The sequence below is a fragment of the Macaca fascicularis genome, chromosome 5 (assembly GCF_037993035.2).
Source record: "Macaca fascicularis isolate 582-1 chromosome 5, T2T-MFA8v1.1".
NCBI classification, from domain to species: domain Eukaryota; kingdom Metazoa; phylum Chordata; class Mammalia; order Primates; family Cercopithecidae; genus Macaca; species Macaca fascicularis.
Window position 1 is genome coordinate 155343233 of NC_088379.1, and position 20232 is coordinate 155363464.

At 35.4% G+C, this 20232-nt stretch overlaps 1 protein-coding gene across 7 annotated transcripts in view; it reads right to left on the bottom strand.

The window, feature by feature from the left end:
* LRBA (LPS responsive beige-like anchor protein) overlaps nt 1–20232 on the bottom strand; it is a 768738-nt gene that overhangs the window by 180212 nt on the left and 568294 nt on the right. The gene's annotated exons all lie outside the window — the stretch shown is intronic.

Sequence of the window (20232 nt, forward strand, 5' to 3'; positions counted from 1 at the left end):
ACTTATGAGGGACTAGAAACAAGCCAGTGAAGCTCGGATTTACAAACCACTGCACCTGCAATAGCTGGACAGGTTTTGGGCTGCCTCTACAATTTAAGACAAAAAGAAATAAAATGTAAGCATAAAAATATAACAAAAAATCCTCTGTTCAATTTACAAGTTACTATCAACTGGAAAAAAAATAACCTCATGTAACAAAAATCATATGAAATAATTTTATGTGTCAACTTGACTGGGGCACAGGGTGCACAGATTAAGCATTATTTCTTGGTATGTCTATGAGGATGTTTCCAGGTGAGATTAGCCTTTAAACTGGTGGCCTCAGTATAGATTTCCTTCTCCAGTGTGGGTGGGCATCATCCAATCTATTGAGGATCTGAATGGAACAAAATGCAGAGAAAGGAGGAATTTGCCTGTTTTTTCCTATCTCACTGCTGAAGCAGAGACAGCTCATCTCATCTTTTCCTGCTGTCAGTCTGGGATTTACACCATCAGCTCCCCTGGTTCTCAGGCCTTTAGACCTGCAATGAATTACACAACCAGCTTTCCAGGGTCTCCAGCCTGCAGATGGCAGACTGTGGGACTTCTCAGCCTCCCTAATCACATCAGCCAATTTCTCATAATAAATCTCTTTTTGGATACAGATATATAGATATCTCCTATTGGTTCTGTTTCTCTGGAGAAACTCAAGATACCACATCAAGAGGAAATGAAATTAATTCATAAGGTAAATATAGAGTATTTCTTCAAATTTTGAGATCAATATTGAGATTACAATCACTTATAAAATAGAATATAAAGTTTTATAAACTACCTCATTCTGGTAATAGATGGCAAAACTATGGTTCCACCATCCACACTCCTTTTCCCAAATGGAGCACCTTTTTTAAAACATTCAAATTTGACATAATTTAAGAAGCTCCTTTAAAAAAGTGATTTAACAACATGTGGATGTCAAAGAATGCACTAGACAATTCATAGAAAGAAAAGCCTAAGAAGTCCATTAACCATGTATCCAAAATGGGTAATTTCATATTTAAAAAGCTATCAAAGTTGACTATTTCCTATTAAAAGGAACCAGAGGTCCTTAAAGAAATCGTGGATTCTAATTCTGGGGCAGAAAATATACAAAACAGCCTGGGACAGACAACTTGTTGTATCAGAAGGCAAAGGAATTGTCAAATATTAATGGGATTGTATCTAAGGGACATAATATCCTTCTTAAAGAGACCTCACTGGACAAAGTCGTGGCAATTTCAGTACCACAAAGAATAACGCAGTTCTACTTTCATATAAAAATGTAGCAAGTATCAAGGAATGTTGCTCTCATTTTAACAACAATAAAAAGACTATAAGATGATAACCACTTTTGTACTAATCAGAATGCTGAGGTAAAAGACAACTAAATGAAGTAAATTCCAAAAAGTTTCAGGCCTATTACAAACTGCTATAATTTTGGCAAAACATGGGAGGAAGAGGTAGTCAACATAAAAGTAGGTAAGAAGAAGGCCAGGCATGGTATCTCATGCCTGTAATCCCAGCACTTTAGGAGGCCGAGGCGGGTGGATCACCAGAGGTCAGGAGTTTGAGACCAGCCTGGCCAACATGGTGAAATCCCATCTCTACTAAAAATACAAAAATTAGCCAGGCATGGTGGAGGGCACCTGTAATACCAGCTACTCGGGAGGCTGAGGCAGGAGAATTGCTTGAACCCAGAGGGCAGAGGTTGCAGTGAGCCAAGATCATGCCCTTGCACTCCAGTCTGAGCGACAAGAGTGAAACTGTGTCTAAAAAAATAAAATAAATAAAAAAAATTTAAAAAAAGGCAGGAAAGAAGAATCTGCTAAAATTATTTATAAAGAATTCTAAATACCAATGTTGGGTGAACAGATCAACTTAGAAACACAAGGGAGTTTGCATGCACTTCTAAGCTCTTTTCCATGGGCCTCTATAGGTGGCTCATGAGAGAGAATATGACTGAGGCAAGGTAGAAAACCAGGGAGGGGCTCTCTAGGTGACACAGGCACACAGGATATGATTTACAGTTACTGGGAATGGCAACAAAACACAATCTCATTCCCCTAATCTTTCTCTTATAGGAATCAAAATCCTTAAGCTGATGGGAGAGGAACACCAAACTCTCATCCCAGGGACTAAGCAAGTATCAACTTGCACATGGGGAAAGAGTGGGAGCAAAACTAATCTACTACAGGAAGAGGGATAGTAGCAAAACTAATCTACTACCCTGTGTACCACCCCTAGGACCCAGGCAAAGATCCGCTGCTTCTGGAGTAGGGTAAAAGCAAAAGCCCTTTCAGGAAGACATGTCCTGCACTGATGCAAAGAAGAGGTCTGCTACTACTAGGAGAAGGATAGGAAATTCTTTCCTGTGGATGCCATGAAGGGTAGACGCAAGAACACTGAGAAAGTCCATCCCTGACGACCATTTAAATGGGATCTACTTAAGAATGAGGATGAACCAGGAGAACTGAGGAACTACCCTATCTACCCCCCAACAAGCCTGGAACTGAGTTACCAACAACAGCAATCTAATTCTGGAAAAAAAACCCAGAAAAGTACATAGAAAAATGTCTCTGTGGCACAGGCATAGAGGGTCAGCTAGAGAGTAGAGCAAGAAGAGTGAGAAAAGACATCCACCACCCAGGCCAAATTCTTACAGAGAATTTGAAGTTTGCACTGTATTTTAGGGTAATAATAACAATAACAAACCTAACTAAGCTCATCTATTGACCAGATTGACTGAACTCCCCACACTAACTACGTGACATAAAAAGAAACATATATTTCCCTGGGCATAAAATCTTATTTATATCCCAGCCTATACTGTTCTCCTATCTCAGATAAAATACAATCATAAAACTAATCTAAAAGAAGCACATAAAGGGAGACAAAGTACAAAGAACTGATGTGTAGAATAAAAAAAAAACAGCAAGAAGGTAGATTTAAGCCAACCATATAAAAAATTACATTAAATGTAAATGATCTCAACACCCCAATTAAAATGCAGAGATTGTCAGATTGGGCATGAAAGCAAGGTTCTATTATATGTTGTCCATAATAAAAAAGTTAAATATAAAGCCATAGACAGGCTTCTTAAAATAATAGAAAAAAAATGCTGCAAGTAATAATCAAAATAATGCCCTCATGGGATATTAACATCAGAAAAAGTAGATTTCAGAACATGAAATATTACTAAATATAAAGAAGGACATTGCATAAGGAAAAATGAATTATTTTATCAAGAAAACATAACAATTTGAAGAGTGTATGCACTGTATTAGTTTCCTAGGGCTCGTATAACAAAACATCACAAACTAGGTGGCTTAAAACAATATAAACTTATTGTCTCACATTTCTGGAGGCTAGAATTCTGAAATCAAGTTGTTTGCAGGTTCATGCTCTCTTTGAAGCCTCTAAAGGAGAATCTTTCTTGCCTGTTCCAGGTTCCGGTAGGCCCAGTTGTTCCTTGGCTTGCAGCATCACAACTCTAATATCTGCTTCCATCAACATATAGTGTTCTCCCCCTGTATGTCTGTCTTTATATGTTTTCATACAAGAACACCAGTCATATTGGATTTGGGCCCACCCTAATGACCTCATCTTAACTTGATTACATCTTCAAAGACCCTATTTATGAATAAGGTCACATTCATAGATACCAGGAGGTTAGGACTTTAACACATCTTTTTGGAAACAAAATTCAACCCACATCATGTACCCAAAAATAAATGTGGAAAATACATAAAATAAAAACTAGCAGAACTTTGGTGAGGTGGGTTGGCTTACACCTGTAATCCTAGCATTTTGGGAGGCCAAGGCAGACAAACCACTTGAGGCCAGGAGTTCGAGACCAGCCTGGCCAACATGGCGAAACCCTGTCTCTACTGAAAATACAATTAGCTGGGTATGGTGGCACATGCCTGTAATCCTAGCTACTTGGGAGGCTGAGGCATGAGAATTGCTTGAAAACAGGAGGCGGAGGTTGCAATGAGCCAAGATGGCACATTGCATTCCAGCCTGAGCGACAGGACAAGACTCTGCCTCAAAAACACAACAAAACAAACAGAAAAACTAACAGAACTGAACGAAAATACAGACAAATCTAACTTATACTTGGAGACTTCAACAGTCTTCTTTCAGGATTCAACAGAACAAGTAGAAATTAATAAGAATATAGAAGACATCAGCAACGACATCGTCAACCAATTTGACCTAATTGATATTTACAAAACTATACTTAACTAAAGAAGAATATGCACTCTTTCCAAATGCACATGGAGCATTAATCAAGGTAGACCATATTCTGAGCCATTGAACAAATTCTCACTAACTGAAAAGAACTGAAATCATACAGAGTATGTTCCTCAACCGCAATGGAATTAAACTAGAAATAAACACAAGAAAGACACCTGACAAATCCCCAAATAGGTGGTAACTAAACAACATACTTCTAAATAATCCATGGGTGAAAAAGAAATTTACAAGAGAAACAAGAAAATATTTAAATGGGCTCAAAATAAAAACAATATATAAAAATGTGTTGGACCCAGCTAAATTAGTGCTTTAAGAAAAATTTGTAGCGCTAAATGCTTACATTAAAAAAAGTCCTTAAATAGTTTAACGTTTCCACCTTAAGATACTAAAAAGGAAGATAAATTAAATCTAAATCATATAGAAAAAATACAGTATGGAAACCAAAGATCACAGAAACAGAAAAAGTAATGGAAACAGAAAAAGTAATAGAAAAATAAATAAAATCTCCAGCTTGACTGGTCCAGAGGGAGAAAAAGAAATAAATGCCAGCATCAAGAATGAAGGAAGGGACAACTGAGATGAAATAAACAAATTTTGTGAAAGATGAAAACTACCAAAACTCATTCACAAAAAGATAACCTGAATAGCCCTTTATCTGTTAAGGAAACTGAATTCAAAGTTTTACAAAAAAACCTTCCCAGAAACAAAACTCTTGGCCTAAATGGCTTCACTCATGAGTTCTACCAAACACTTAAGGGTAAAATAATGATTGTATATCATCTTTTCTAGGAAACAGAAGAGGAAGAAACAACTTCAAAATTCATTTTGTCATGTAAGCATTACCTTGATGCCAAAACTCAACAACATTACAGGCCAATATCCTTCGGGAACACATATGCAAAAGTTTTTTTTTTTTTTTTTTTTTTGAAACGGAGTCTCGCTCTGTCGCCCAGGCTGGAGTGCAATGGCGCGATCTCCGCTCACTGCAAGCTCCGCCTCCCGGGATCCCGCCATTCTCCTGCCTCAGCCTCCTGAGTAGCTGGGACTACAGGCGCCCGCCATCGCGCCCGGCTAATTTTTTTGTATTTTTAGTAGAGACGGGGTTTCACCGTGTTGGCCAGGATGGTCTCGATCTCCTGACCTTGTGATCCGCCCGCCTCGGCCTCCCAAAGTGCTGGGATTACAGGCGTGAGCCACCGCGCCCGGCGCAAAAGTTCTTAAGAAAATATTTGCAAATGTGTTCCAGCCATTTATTAAAAGGATAATACATCACAATCTGGTTTATCACAGGAAGGAAACACTACACAATCAGCCAGTGTAATTCACTATATTAACCAACTAAAAAAGAAAATGCAATCATCTTCAGAAAAGGAATTTGATAAAATTCAATACCCAATTATGATGAAGACTCTCAACAAACTAGTTATAGAAGGGTACTTCTTTGGGAGGCTGAGGCAGGTGGATCACAAGTTCAAGAGATGGAGACCATCCTGGCCAGCATGGTGAAACCCCGTCTCTACTGAAAATACAAAAATTAGTCATCTGTGGTGGCAGGCATCTGTAGTCCCAGCTACTCAGGAGGCTGAGGCAGGAGAATCGCTTGAACCCGGGAGGTGGAGGTTGCAGTGAGCCAAGATTGCGCCACTGCACTCCAGCCTGGGCGACAGAGCGAGACTCTGTCTCAAAAAAAAAAAAGACAAGGGAACTTAACCTAATAGAAGCATCTACAGAAAAGCCTGTAGCTAATATTATACTTAATGGCGAAAGACTGAATGCTTTTCCCCTAACACTAAAGACAAGGCACTCTCAATATTTGTTAACATTATATAGCGCAGTAAGTCTTCATTTCACAATGCCATTTATATAGAAAGTCCCAAAAAGTCTACAAAAAGGCTGCTAGTAATAATAATAGAGTTTAGCAAGGATGCAGAAGACAAGGCCAATTTACAAAATTCAGCTGTATTTCTACATACTAGCAACAAATAATTGGAATTAAACATTTTATAACAGGATTAAAAACATGAGTTTTTGAAGGTTAAATTAACAAGATATGTGTAAGAATTGTATGCTAAAAGCTATGGAACATTTGAGAGAAACTAAAGAAAGACTAAATAAATGGAAAAGACACTATATTAATGAACTGGAACATTCAATATTGTTAGTACATTATTTTTACCCCAAATGTTCTACAGATTCAATTCAATCCTAATAAAAAATCTAGAAGGCTTTTTAAAAATTATAAATTAACAGGTACATTCTCAAGAAGAAAAAAGGCTAGGACAGTCAAACAATGTTTTAAAAGAAGAATAAAGCTGGAGGGTTCACAAGACTTTATTACATGATTTACTGTAAAACCACAGTACTCAAGACTGTGGTACTGGTATAAGGATATACTGATTGATTGTGCAGAACAGAAAGTCTAGAAATAGACCTACACATATATGGCCAATTGATTTCCAACAAAGATGCCAGGACATCTCCAGAGAAAAAGTCTTTCCAACAAATGGTGTTAGATTAATTGGAATTCTACACACAAAAAAAGAACCTTAACTCTTACCATGAACCTATAATACATTCTAGACAAAAAATAAGTAGCATTAGCAGCCACAATACAGAAGAGTAGTAATAATTCTGTTTAGTCCAAGTTGTTTTTAGAAAAGCCATTAACACCATTGGGTCAAAATAAATAGATAGTCAATTACATAATCTAAATCAGCAGCTTCCAACTTTGTCCTGTAAGATAGTCTCTAATATATATACACGTACACTGTCTATTCACAGACCTCTTGCAACAAACCCACAGTCCCCTCAAGTGACCAGAGCTCACAGGTTGGGAACAACGGGCACATCTTCATCTTTCTTTCTACCAGTAAGACACCAGCAAGTGTTATCCATTGAACACTGACTCATCTTCAATCTCTTTTCTACCTTTTTCTGTACGAAAAATTCAACCCTAAATGTAAGAATTCATATTAGTCCTTCATATTTCACTTGAATATTTCATGTGAATGTTTCAATCAAAATGATTTAAAAGTTTTTTTTTTTTCTTTTTTTGAGACGGAGTCTCGCTCTGTCACCCAGACTGGAAGGTAGAGCGCGATCTCTGTTCACCGCAACCTCCAACTCCCTGGTTCAAGCTATTCTTCTGCCTCGGCCTCTCGAGTAGCTGGGATTACAGGCACGCACCACCACATCCGGCTAATTTCTGTATTTTTAGTAAGAGACAGGGTTTCACCATGTTGGCCAGGATGGTCTTGATCTCCTGACCTCGTGATCCACCCCCCTCGGCCTCCCAAAGTGCTGGGATTACAGGTGTGAGCCACCACGCCTGGCCTCCAAAATTTGTATTTTAATTTGTGTATGGTAAGCTATATGGTCAATTTGTTATATTAGTGAAACTGTTGAACAAGTCAGAACCTGGGACAGAATTCTAAAAAGATGCCCGAAAGAGGGCAATATCTCAAGTTTTTAAAACAATTAAACAATAGGATTGTAGGATGATTTGAACAGTTATTAATGTTACTAATGACTATTAATTACCTTGTCTATATTTCAGACAGGTAACACTCAGATATTAAAATAATTTACTGAGATAGGTCACACTAGATCTATAACTTTCCCAATTTACTGGCCTAATCAAAACTTTTATTTTTCTTTTTTAAAATTTTTAAAATTTCAATAGCTTTAGGGGGTACAAGTAGCTTTTGGTTATGTGCATGAGTTATATAGTAGTGAAGTCTGGGCTTTTAGTATACTTGTCACCCAAAGAGTGTACCATAGGTGATTTTTCATCCCTCACCTTCCCCCTAGCCTTCTCCCTTATAAGTCTCCAATGTCCATTATACCACTGTGTATGCCTTTGCATACCCATAGCTTAGCTCCAGCTTACAAGTAATAACATGTGGTATTTGGTTTTCCATTCCTGAGTTACTTCACTTAGGATAATGGCTTCCAGTTCCATCCAAAAACTTTTATTTATTATTCTTAATTTTTTTGATGTTTGGTGTTTTTTAATTTTTAATTTTAATTTTTATAGGTAGTTTGCGTATATATTTATGGGGTACCCAAGATGTTTTGATATAGGCGAGCAATGCATAATAATCCCATGTAAAATCAGGTGTCTATCCCTTCAAGCATTTATCCCTTGTGTTACAAATAAATTATACTTTTAGTTATTTTAAACTGTACAATTATATTATTTTTGACTATAGTCACCCTGTTGTGCTATCAAATATTAGGTCTTATTCTATCTTGCTAATTTTTTTGGTACCCATTAATCATTCCTACCTATACCCCATCCCCCACCACCCTTCCCAGCCTCTGGAAACCATCCTTCTACTCTCTATCTCCACTAGTTCAATGGTTTTGATTTTTCGATGCCCACAAATAAATGAGAACATGTGATGTTTGTCTTTCTGTGCATGGTTTATTTCACTTAGCATAATGACCTCCAGTTCTATCCATGTTGTTGCAAATGACAGGATCTCATTATTTTTATGGCTGAATAGTACTCCATTGTGTATAAGTACCATATTTTCTTTATTCATTCATCTGTTGATGGATACTTAGGTTGCTTCCCAATCTTGGTTATTGTGAACGGTGCTGCCAACAAACCTGGGAGTGTAGATACCTCTTTGATACACTGATTTCCTTTCTCCACAGTATATATCTAGAAGTGGAATTGTTGGATCATATGGCAGCTCTACTTTTAGTTTTTTGAGAAGCTTCAAAATTGTTCTCCACAATGGTTGTACTAATTTATGTTCCTACCAACAGTGTACAAGAGTTCTCTTTTCTTCACAAGCTCACCAGCATTTGGTATTGCTTGTCTTTTGGACATAAGCCATTTTAATTGGAATGAGATGATACTTCATTGCAGTTTTGATTTGCATTTCTCTGATGATCAGTGATGTTGAGTGCCTTTTCGTATGCCTGCATGCCATTTGTATGACTTCTTTTGAGAAATGTCTATTCAAATCTTGTGCCCATTTAAAAAACTGGATTATGAGATGCTTTCCTATAGACCCATTTGAGCTCCTTACATATTCTGGTTATTAATCCCTCATCATATGAGTGGTTTGCAAATATTTTCTCCTGTTCTGTGGCTTGTCTCTTCACTTTTTGATTGTTTCCTTTGCTGTGCAGAAGGTTTTTTAATTTGATGTGATCCCATTTGCCCATTTTTGCTTTCGTTGCCTGTGCTTATGGGGTACTACTCGAGAAATTTTTGTGCAGACCAATGTCTTGGAGAGTTTCCCCAATGTTTTCTTGTTTCACAGTTAGAGTTCTTAGATTCAAGTCTTTAATTCATTTTGATTTGATTTTGTATATGGTTAGAGATAGGGTTCTAGTTTCATTCTTCTGCATATGAAGAACCACTTTTCCCAGCACTATTTATTGAAGAGACTGTCTTTTCCTCAGTGTACTTTCTTGGCCTCTTTCTCAAAAATGAGTTCACTGTAGGTATGTGGATTTGTAAAATCTTTTCTTTTTAAAATAAATAAGTTAATGCAGTTCAACGGGATGTATATCCCAGTAAAACTACTGATTTTCTTTCCCTCTTACACTAAAAAAAACTATTTGTCTATTCTAATTTTTATATAGAGCCCACAATAACATGATTTTGTTTGCAGAATTTACTTCTTTCCACTTCCAAAAACTTGCTTCAAATGATAAATTTTGGATTCACACTTTTTAAAAAATTCCTTTTCTGAAAGTAAGACCATCTAAAAATTAAGCTACAGAAAAATGTTTTCTGATTAGTCTTGTATAAACGTTTTAAATATAACATGCATGCAATTATAAAGGTCTTTAAAAGTACGAACAATTTAATTCACTTTTGTTTCTGGAAGAGTCCTCAGAATAGTGTAGAAAAAAGACGCCCAACAAATACTCAACAATTATTTGAACAAACACATTGAATAGAACTTGGAGAATAAAGAATTGGACAGGAATTTGAACATAAGAATAAAATATATTTATTACATTATCCACTGTAAAAAACCATAGTACATATTCACACACAAAGTAACTTTTAAAATCGTAGGCAAGATAAGAATCAGAAGTTGACACATGCAAGTATATTTTAAAAGCTATAAATGCATACCTGCTTTTTAAATATTCTACTAAATTTACTTTCTATAATAAAAAAAAAAAATAGCCATGCCTAAAATCAGGAGGATAGTTACTGCTACTAATTAAACTTAAAAAAAGTTTCCTAGGTGTTTTGGAAATAGTTTCTATGTAAATTCACAGTAGATATTCCCTATTCTAAACCTACCTCAGTTTGTACACCCAGCACCAAACGAATACAAAGCACTATGGGATAAAACTAATAATGCTATGCAAATAAAACAATTCATTTATAAATAATACTAAATAGTCACTCCACATCACAGTAACTTAGCATGATCAGAGAATAAATACTTAACTTTGAGGAGGATTACTGACTGGCAGTGTGTTGCTGGTATATGTCAGGATTATTCATCACCCTGACAGTAATATTAACCACAATCCATTTCAGTTGCTTCGGTTTATCATTTTCTGACTAATGTTAAAAAATAATGTCATTGGAGGCTGCTTGAATTAAGTGTAGAATTAACGTCTGTTAGAGTCATTCAAAAACTTCTATTAGAAAATAACTTCTACAGAAAACCAAGTCTGCTATACAGAGTACTAATGCTTAAAAGATGTAAATTTAGAAACACAGTCACACAAAATAAATAGACTAATTCTATTTTAAAAACAAAACTTCAACAAATCCTGTAAATGCCTTCTAACATCTATATACATGTATATTCCTTAAATATATACGCTTCCACTTTCCTGAACTTAGTATTAAATTCTACGTAAAGAGTTGCACAGACATATTTTAAACTAACATGCCACATTGAACAAGTAATAATTCAATTTAAAAAGGTCAGTGTATCCATGAAAAATTTTCTTCAGGGTTTTATAAATTAAATAGCTACATAGTTTGCTACATAGGATCCTCAAAATTAAGTAATCTGCTAAAGGTGCCTCTACTTATAAATGGTAACAGTAATATACAACTCTATCTAAATCCAAAGATTCCCTGCTCTGGTCTAATTTTATCTTTCCAGGCTGTTTTCTCCACATCATGTTGATATTCCTTTTAGAAGATATATCTGCACTTACCTTACAACTCTTCTATTAATTTTTATACTGTTCTTTCTTATTTTATGATTATTCACTTTCCATAGCATAATTTTCTTGTTCTATTAATGCAATAGTTTTCTTTTATCTGAGAATATTTATTCTAGTTCTTTTCTTTTTTTTTAAAAAAAAAAAAAACACTTCTTCTTCATAAACTGCCTCTGTTTCTTCTGGTTTTGTTTTGATTTTCTATTTACTTTGGTCTTTGTCATCTTTCACATTAGAGGCTGTCTTTAAATGTTTGCTAATACTTGGCTGCCCCTCCATTTTTAAGAATGAGACACTGAAGAGCTGATTGAAGCATATAGAGCATAAGTAGTGATGTGAACTGGTAGACTTCACTGTAAGGAAATCAAGTGGGCTCTAAGTAGGATCCCTAAATGTTTTATTTTTTTAGGTGTTTTCTTTTGAGCCAGTGAATATGTCCAAAGAGTAATACAATCTTCTGTCTTATGGGGTGAGAATGGTATAAACTTAGCTGCCACAGTTCTAATAGCATGACAGCAGAAAGGGTCTAGGGGCTCTCATGACTTAGTACTTAAAGCTTTCAGTTAAAATCCTCCTGTTTTCCATCCTCTACCTTAAACCCTCCTTCTGGTGTGCTTGGTGTTCTCATATCAGAAATGCGTCTAGTACAATTTCTCCAAAAGAGTCAATCTCTTACTTTTTGACAATACAGAGGGAAAAGTAGTTGGATTTTGGAATGAAACAGATATAAAGCAAGTATTCAATTTAAAATGTTCTTTCAGATTATACCTAAAGTCTACCAGTTTACTGATACACAGATCTGAGATCAAATCCTGAGCTCACCACTTGGAAAATGTGTGACCTGCCAGAATTCTTTAACCTCACTAAATCTTAGTTTCCTTATCTCTAAAATAAAGATAATAACACATTCCTTACAGGGTTATTGAGGGAATTAAAGGAAACAGCATATGTAAAATGCTTGTCATAGTGGAAAGCACCTATTAGGGCTTCCCTCACAATCCTACAATTACATTGGGAACTTCTCCCATATCATTCTTATGCTTATTAGACTGCAAACTTTCCAAGGCCAGACAATGTAATTTATATCATAATCTCTAAAATCAATGTGGCATACAACAGCATCCATGTTTGATGCCAAGATTAAAATATTTTTAACATATTATGTCAGCCAATAAAACATATCCAAAACATAATCAAGTATGGGGTAATTTTTAGTTTCTTTCTTTGCATTTATATTTTATTTAAACAATTTAAGATCTGTTATTTACTGTTGTAGTATCATAAGATGTGTTTCTTTTTGTAAGCTTGAATTCCTTTGGCTTCACTGAAGCCCAATAAATAGAAAAACGAAGTAAAAGCCATAACACCTAACAAGTTTAAACAATATTCCCCCCACCCCCAAGAGTGTTCTTTTCCCTCTGTGACATCTAGATGGTATATTGATTCCTGGTGTATCTGTTACAGAGCAGACTAAAAGGACTGGCATTCATCAGAAACAGCACTTAAAACTTAAAGAGATAAAGAAGTGCTGTCTGATCAACAACAGTTAAATGTCGGTAGTCAATTCCAGGTCAAGATGTATGTTGTATATTAAATGTGTGTGTTAGAGAGAAATATCTCACAAATAAAAATACACATTCAAATGGTAGGAGATAAATGAAGGAGAGAAAAAAATAATCACTTACTTTTCCTGAAAGGGAGAGAGAGAAACAGAAACATATACTCAGCACAAACAGGAGCAACTCAGCAATGAGTAATAAATTCACTATTGTTCTGTCACTCAGTTCTCTTCGGTTTTGTCAGTATTTACTCTTTTAGAAATATTTGGATTCAAACTAGGGCAATGTAAACTGCTAGGTTAACAGAGTGTGAATAGTCTAGCATTGTAACATAGGTTTAAAAACAAAACAAAACAAACATGATTTCTTATAGCTTAGGCAAAAATTTAAAATTCCGTTTTAGTCGATTTTCCTCTGATTCCTACGTTGCAAGACAGGAATCAGGAGATCATGGTGCAGGTTCACTTTTTTCTACTTTTTATTTTCCTGTTTCTGCACTATGGACCAAAATAACAGCTCACTCTGTGGTTACAATCTAAAGATGAAAACCGGATTTTTCTTTACCTTGTTCCTCAAACTGTCTATTTTTCTTCATTTTAGAAATGTGAGTTGTAATTAATAAAAAATAAATATTTGCTTTACCTTGACCATTCCTGTTTCTCCCTAATCTTCAGCTTATTCTTTTACTAGCATAGTAATGGCTTCATTTTATTCTTTCAGATCTTCAGAAACTAGCAGTCCATGGCATATTACAGTACTCAATTAACAACCAATAAATGAATGAACAAATGCATAAGCAGTAACACTGAGGATCCTCTAGTTTTAACCAAATATTCAGTTTTTGTAAAATGGGTTTAATCAAAAAAGCCTGGAGCATAACCTGGGCTAAAGACAATAAGAGTAGCGCAATTTGAAAAGAAGAAAAGCTTTCCGTTTACAAGCAATAGCATGTTGCTTGTATGTACTAGGTACTTCAGCACCAGAAGTGAAAGGTAACTTCATAAATAACATTAAAATAGACCCAGCAACTGATGCCAAAAGTGGAAGGCAGTATTAGCATATTACAGAGTTTCTCAAACTTTCTGGGCCAAAACTCACATTAAGAAATATGTTATTTTAAAAAACACACATGTATACACACTCAAACAAACTGAGCAGAAGATTTATACAATAAGCACAGTGATGTTTTCTCTTTTATGTTATGCTACGGTATCCCATTTATTTTTTAAAAATGCAGTTGTGAGCTACAGATTGAAAACTTAGTGTTCAGATTCTGAGTCTACCTATGTGCAACTTGACCCATTGGTGCATTAGTTTCTGCCTCTGTAAAAACAATAATGATGTTACCTACTTAAGGGGATTTTGTGACAGTTAAAGGAATTACCATACACAAACCACTTAGACAAAAGCCTGGCACATAGTAAGTGCTCAATAAATATTAGTTAACAATAATAATGATAATAAAGTGGGATACTCCTGTCTTGTGAATTTCATAGCCAAGAAAATTGGGTTTTCATTGGCAAGTGGAACAGTTATCAATTGCATTTCAATCCAAGAACACACTGGTTTTTTGAAAAGGTACCCAGATTACTGTACAAATACATACTATATATTCTAAACTAACTACACTGATCAACTAGAAGAAAATGATTGCCTCAGATTGTCTTGGTTTCCTTCTCTCAGAAAATTTGTTTTACACAATCACTTTCCAAAGTAAAGAAAAGATAATAAATCACAGGTACAAAGGAAATCATCCTAATCTACAAAGGAAGTCCTGGTACTGAAAAACTCAGCCATCATAATTTATTTTTATGGTACGACATTTTGTAAATATATTCCTGCACTGATTATAATTTCTTATAAAGAAATGTCAAAAAGAAAACGTTGAATCTTATCTCTTCCAAGGAGGTTGTCAAAATATAAAATCAATGTATGTTTATAAAATATGGATTAATGTCACTCCAAATTCTATGCATGGTTAGATCTGTCTTCTCATCAGTCAGAATTTCAGACTACTGATGAAATAACTGGGAAAGTAGAGGGAATCAAACCTCAAAATTGATTCCTACCTTTTTCAGCTTTGAAAGAATAAATTAAACCATTTTATGCTAAATGAGGACTTTTTCAATACAAGAAGAGATTTAATTTTCATCAGTCTTTCAGAATAAAATAGATCTGATCTTCTCAATGTACTTAAAATACTAATTTGGAATGATTATAAAGAGATATTGTACATGGAATAAAAGCTTATACATTAAAAAAGACATTTTTTACATTGCTCCATTCAGCCATTTTTTTTCTACAAAGAAGATCAGAAAAATAATACAGAAGAAAGGATGCTGATTACATTAATTCAACTTCAGAAAGAAAATTCCCAGTGCAACATGGAAGACATTACCAAACAAAATTGTAGCTTTGTATGGAAGCTACTAAAAGTCCTCTGAAAAACAGCTTTGGGGAAATTAAATAGATATAAATATGCATAAATAATTCAACACATTTTAAAGCCAGGCAGGCTATATTATCCACTTAAGAATGGAGATAAGATCTGTTTGTATTCTACATTAAGCTATGCATACAATGTTTTCTAAGATTTCACAAGTTTATTTAAACAAACAGTAATGTTTACAAAATGTATACTATGGGACAAATTTTAATACAATTATATTATAATCATTATTTGTACTGATAGAGTTCATTTATATATGAGATTTTTGAAAATGTGTGCATAAATAAATATTTGAGGCCGGGCGCGGTGGCTCAAGCCTGTAATCCCAGCACTTTGGGAGGCCGAGACGGGCGGATCACGAGGTCAGGAGATCGAGAGACGATCCCGGCTAACACAGTGAAACCCCGTCTCTACTAAAAAATACAAAAAAATAGCCGGGCGAGGTGGCGGGCGCCTGTAGTCCCAGCTACTCGGGAGGCTGAGGCAGGAGAATGGCGTAAACCCGGGAGGCGGAGCTTGCAGTGAGCTGAGATCCGGCCACTGCACTCCAGCCTGGGTGACAGAGCAAGACTCCGTCTCAAAAAAAAAAAAATAAATAAATAAATAAATAAATAAATATTTGAAAATTGAATCACACTGTAAACATTTTGGCAAGCCTTAATACTACAAGGAATGAGATACTTTTAGCAAGTAAACAATCACAACTATTTTATATGTGCAAAGTACAATTTTCAAATATCTGATGTGCTTGATTATTTCACTAAATGCAGTTGATTCCAAACTCACTTATTTCATCAATATTTAATGAAAGCAATTAGTACTAGTAGAATTCCATTCTCATGAACCTGAATGACTTTTGCAGCATTCACACTACCACTGGTTTACAGGAAAGGAGATTATTAGTTGTAAGACAGGTGGTAGAATGTTAGAGCTCCACACTTCTTCCCAGACCTACTAATTACGCTACTGTTCACTATCCAATTGTGTGCCCTTCGGTTCTTGTTGAAAGCACTTTTTATAACTATTCCTTCCTCAGCCAAAAGGGCAAATATTTCACAAAATCTCTAAAAATATAAAAATGGATGCCATTACAATTGAAGTCACAAAATTACACAAATGATATTTCTTATGTCTTTGTTTAGTGGATGTGGACATATCTGGATAGAGGTTAATGAAAGCAACAGTTTTGTCTTGCAGCCCCTCACCTTTTTACTTTTAATGTAACAAAATAAAAAAGCAAAAGTACTATTGATCATCTAGTGGGGCATAAGGTAACCTTATTTCTCATATCCTGAAGAAAAGGCATGAGTTAAAATAACATTTTACCCACCCAACAAAAGTATTTGACAAGTTCCTTAGGTACAGCTATAATATACAAATAAAAATAGATTTTAATAAAGGATTCTGTTTAGCTGGCCACTAATCTGCAATAGCATTTTTCTGATAAAATTTCAATAAATACTCATAATAAAAATCATACAGCCTACATAATAAAATTGTTCTGGAGGCTTCCTTCTGGTCATTTAACATTTTTAGTAGAATAGAAACAAAGATGAGGGGCACAGAATGGAGGCAGTTGGTAAAAAACGATGGTGTTAGGAGGAGGTAAAAGAGTTATGAGAACTTTTGTTCAGGTACAAAGATGGAGGAAGAGAAAAACATATCCTCAAAAACAAAACAAAATAAAACAAAAAACAATCTCCCACTTGTCACCATTAGCTACTATTTCATCAAGACAGAATCATGAGTCCAGCCCACAGTCCATCTTATTACTCATCACATCTTAAAGAGATTTCTAAAAACTCATCTAAAGCACAAAAAACATCTGAATAAGCTGTGTGCTTAAATATAAGTCCAAACTGATGGATTCAGCCCTGAAACAGAAGGCAATATTTCTAGGACTCTAGAACACGTATTCATATATATGTCATTCATTTTGTGAAGCACATTTTATATTCTAACAAATTCACTCCCCAAAAATGGTATTTTTACTTTTGCAAACACAAAATTCAAACTGTGGAGACAGAGTAGGGTATAATAGCCTGAGGATTAAAGAGCTGCCCAGTTTTTATTATTGACCTACTGCATGGCTCATTACACAAGTCAAACTAATACAGTCCTCATTTATTAGACTACAGAGCTCTACAGAGTCCATAATTCTATGGGGTCTTAGAACAAATATGATATCAATGTGTAAGGCCTTCCTTTTCTTTTTAATTTTTTTAAACCAACCATTTATTATTCCTCATGGTCAATGGGTCAACTGGGAAATTCTGCCGATCTGGGCCAGGCTTTGTTGCTCTTAGTTGGACTCCTTCATACGTTTGTGGTCAGATGGCAGGTCAGCTGAGGACTACCTTGTTAAGGATGGCCTAAGCTGCCACAGCTCAAGTGTCCTCTGTGTGTCAGTCACATCCTACCAGCAGGTTAACTTGGAAATGTTTAGGCATATTCTCAAAGTGATCACAGAGAAGCAAGAACAAAAACACACAGGCACTTTTTCAAAGCTCTAACTGTTTCTAGTTTGCTAACTTTTTTTTTTTCTTGCTGGTTTCTCTTTTATTAATGGAGGCAAAATACATATAACATAAAATTTACCATTTTTAAATGTACAGTTCAACAGTATTAAATACATTCACATTGTTGAACAATCATCACCGCTATCCATCTTGAGAACTTTTTTCAACTTGCAATCCTAAAACTCTATACCTATTATATTAAACACTAACTCCTCATTCTCTCCCTCACCCTAGGCCCTGGCAACCAGTATTCTACTTTTTATCTCTATAAATTTCACTACTCTAAGTACCTCATATGAATGGAATCATACAGTATTTGCCCTTTTCTGACTGGCTTATGTCACTTAGCATAACATCCTCAAGGGCTATTCATGTTGTAGCATATGTCAGAGCTTCCTTCCTTTTTAAGGCTGAATAATATTACATTGTATGTATATGTCATGTTTTGTTTATCCATTTTTCTGTTGATGGACATCTGGGTTGTTTCTATTTCTTGGCTGTCATGTGTCACGCTGCTACAAATATGAACATGGGTGTAAAATTATCTGTTCTTATCCCTACTTTCAATTCTTTTTAAGTTTTTGAGAAACTACCATACCATTTGACATATAAGTTGCACTATCATACATTCGTACCAGCATGCACAAGGGTTCCAATTTTCTAAATCCGTGTCAATACTTGTGATTTTCTGGGTTTGTTTTCATTAACAATCTTCCTAATGGTTATGAAGTGGTATCTTACTGTGATTTTGATTTACATTTCCTGATAATTAGTGATGTTCATTTTATCTCATTGGCCACTTGTATATCCTCTTTGGAGAAATGTCTATCGGGTTCTTCACCCGTTTTTGAATGTTGTTGAGTTTTAGGAGTCTCTATATATTCTTGATATTAATCCCTTATTAGACAAGTGATCCACAAATAAGGCTTTCCTCTGAAAATTAAAACTCCCTTTTAGAGTTCAATAAGTAGATATAGCAACTGGTACAATTTCTTAGCTCTAAGCACTATACTAGACACAAGAGATACAGAAATTAACAAAACAAAATCTTTGTATTCAATGATTTTGCCTGATAGGGAGCACAGAGAAAAAAATGTTAAAATTATAATAAATTATGAAATGTATGATAACAAGTATATGGAAAGTACCCTGGGAGTTCAAATCTCTAGATAAAGAGAAGAATAAGAGCAAAAGAACAAGAGGTAAACATGAGGCATTACAAGATCAGATGACACAGCAAAGATGGGGACAGAGACAGAAGATGTGGTAATAAAACAGACAATGGCTAGATCCTAAACACTACTGTTTGGCATGAAGAAAATGTTAACCTTCATTTTGATATCACTGGTAACTATTGTGATTGTCTGGACTGTGTGAAGAAGATCCTATCCTGTGGACAGAGAGTAGGAATTGCTCCTGAACATCTTCCTGGAATGAGTAAATAAAAGAACACACTCTTAGAGTCCCTGGGCTCTAAGTAATGGACACTGGATATGTTGAGTGAACTTGCACTTCTCATGCTGGGATCTGCAGACACTGGGCAATGATCCTCTGACTGAGACTGTGAATCACTGAGAGCCCTGTATTTCTGCTATGATTGGGTATTCAGTGGAACTTTATATAAACACCTGTGGCCTAAGACGGATTTAGAAGAGTTAAGGGAAAGAACTGTGTATACCCTGGAAAAAAGTTAGTACTAATAGCAAGAAATCTGGTGTTGTGAGAATGTAAGAGTGACCTACAGGAATGAAGGACTAATACTGGGTCAGGGTACAGACAGGGAAGAAGCAACAAAGAGTCTCCAGGCCAAAGAAGTAGAAGACATAAACATTTGTTAGCTGTTCCTAGAAATTACTAAGGAAAGAAGCTGTAGGAAAAAGACTGGATGTTCTGCTAACCTAAATGAGGGTAGAGACTTTGTACTCAGATATTAAAGGAAATACAACTCTGAATATAAATTGGAGGAATCAGTTTGAACCCATGTAATTCATCCTAAATTTTTTCCTAGCACTCTCTAAAAAAGGGATAGAAATAATGACAAATTCAGTAGCAATAAGCAGAATAGACAAAACTGTGATCTCCAGATATTAATTCCCACTAGAAGAGGTCCCACCCGGGCTCCTCAAAGAAATAGAAGATCCTATACCGGGCCAGAAAATGTAAGGGTTAAGACTAGAGTGCCTTACCATACCAGAGATCATGAAAGTTATCAAAGACTGTAAACATGTGTCAAAATGTCACAGAAATAACTTCAAGAAGCTCCCAG